Genomic DNA, 2,467 nt, shown 5'->3' with positions numbered 1-2,467 from the left:
TAAAATTGTATACTTAACATTATAATTATTTATTGCAGTTATATAACTTTTAAGTATAATATCATGTAATAAAAATATAGCGTATAAAGTAAATACGAACTACAATACCTAAAGAGTAAAGATCAAGAAGATTTCAATTGATTTAGCTTTTGAGTTATTTGTTTAAATTATTAATAATATTTTTTTTGGTTAAGAGTCACAAAATATGTTAATTAGAAGAAAGTTTGATAAATGTACATAGATAAGTCAAAATGTTGCATAATTTTAAAAATATTGCTATAGGTACCTAGTATTCAATACTTACCTAATAGTGTAATTTTATTTAACTACCTATCAAGTGAAATTTGTAGAGAATAACGTTAGTCTTCATTGCAATTAATATTAATCATTAGGTACGAATAATTATCGTACAATATTATATAATATTTATGCATTTAAATATTAAATAATTTAGGTTAGAAAAATTTTAAATATTGAAACTTAGAAGTTAGAACGCCAATTTATATATTTTAGAATAAATCACTTTGAATTAATATTCTTACAGAACTTAAGTTAGTAGATATGCAAATTTTTAGTCATAGATTATTTTTATAATTTATAGGTCAAATATTTCCAGCGTATCTATATTAAGTGATAATTCTGGAAATTATATTATAAACATTTTGCTCATCAGATTTAAACTCCAACATATTTTATTGATGATGTAGGTACTTATGTGTTAATTGCTATAAGAAATTATTTCTAATTATGTAATTTAAAATATAGAGATAATTAGTTTTTGACTTACTAAAGGATCAATTTAATATTTATGAGCTATACTATAAACTGTTAGTTTAACTTTAAACGTAAGAAATTAGTCTAATTTTTTAATTATTTTATATTTATTGAAATCAACAGCTATGTTAATGATAAATAATTTTAGTTTCATATAACTGAAATTAATTTCCTTAATTTAAAATATACTTATTTTTAGAATATACGAGTAATATGTAGATGCCTTGTTATAGAAACACCCATTAGTGTTAAATGAATCATCAAATATTGAATAGTTCTTTAAATATCGAACAACGATTCATGATTGCGCTATTCAATGTAAATGAGCTGTTAAGCTTATCAAATTTCGTGCGATCCTAAGAAATAAGTGAATTCGTTAAATAATTTTTCCTTGGTTTTATTTGGCACAATACGTTTCAACTAGTGGCTGTCACCATCGGTTTAACTGTTATAAATATCGTGTTTGAACTAAAACAAAAAACAAGCAAAATTAGATAAGCTTTAATTTATTTATTATTTTACAAACACATTTATTCATTTCAACGAAAACATGTAATCAAAGAATTGTATTTATAAAATACATAATAAATAAATTAACCAAATTGTATAAAATCTAATTTATTTGAAATGTTATTTTTAATATTATACTATTTTATTTTTTTCACGAAATGTATATAGTTATTTTATTTTCAAACATATTAATGTTTTAAACTCCAGTAAATTATATTGAATTTACTATACAAGTAAAATAAAAAGAATGTGTCATGTCATATATTCATATTACTAGTATTTATTTTATTCGCGTAGAATTAAATCATTTTTATTAATTAGGTATTTCCATGAAAAATAATTGTTATCATACTTGTGGAGCTTTGAAATAATGCTATAATCCATTACATTTAACATACTATTATAATTAATGCTTACATGTTAGTAAAATTTTCATAGGTAGCTCAATTTTAACGAAATAATAACTGATAGTTATCTTTCAGATTAAAAATTATCGTTTAAAAACAATGTAAAATAATTATTAGTATTTATTTTGTAACAAAAAAATAAAAAAATATTTCGATATTATCTTTGGCACGAAATCAATGTTAGTTATAATTCTCGTTCCATAAATCATGTTTTCGACACCTATTAATGCGTTCTTATAAAGATAACTATCGGACGTGATAGAATTATTTAGAATATTAACATTGGTTATACAATACTGTCGATGAGTGTACAACGAATCTATTGTGTATAGCTTCTTGTTTTAAGTCTACATATTGACATGATAGGTATTATTGTTATAATATGTATATCATAAATTCAAAATCATTGTCAATGTTTTTATTTATTTTATATGATTGTGAAATTCAAGATATAAATGACTTGAATAATAAATAGATTTCAAATAGTAATAACTATTATTACAGACTTACAAACCTTATTCGACCTCCATATCAAGTATTTTGTTTATTCAATAAACAATGAAAAGTAAACAAAATAAATCGATTTTAATTGAACATGATGGGCAGTAGTAATGGATATTGTACAAATATTTAGAATTTACGTCAATGTACTTATTGTTCCGTGTATTGTGTATATACGAATCATATAGTACGAGTATATGCCCCCCCCCCCAATCGTTTAAACAAAAACTATTGATAGAAAAATAATAAATATGACGTATATTATATCGTTATAC

This window comes from Melanaphis sacchari, unplaced genomic scaffold (assembly GCF_002803265.2).
Source record: "Melanaphis sacchari strain LSU unplaced genomic scaffold, SCAv2.0 Contig1_pilon_pilon, whole genome shotgun sequence".
Classification (NCBI taxonomy): domain Eukaryota; kingdom Metazoa; phylum Arthropoda; class Insecta; order Hemiptera; family Aphididae; genus Melanaphis; species Melanaphis sacchari.
The sequence above is the reverse complement of the archived record's forward strand: the minus strand, read 5'-3'. Positions refer to the sequence as shown.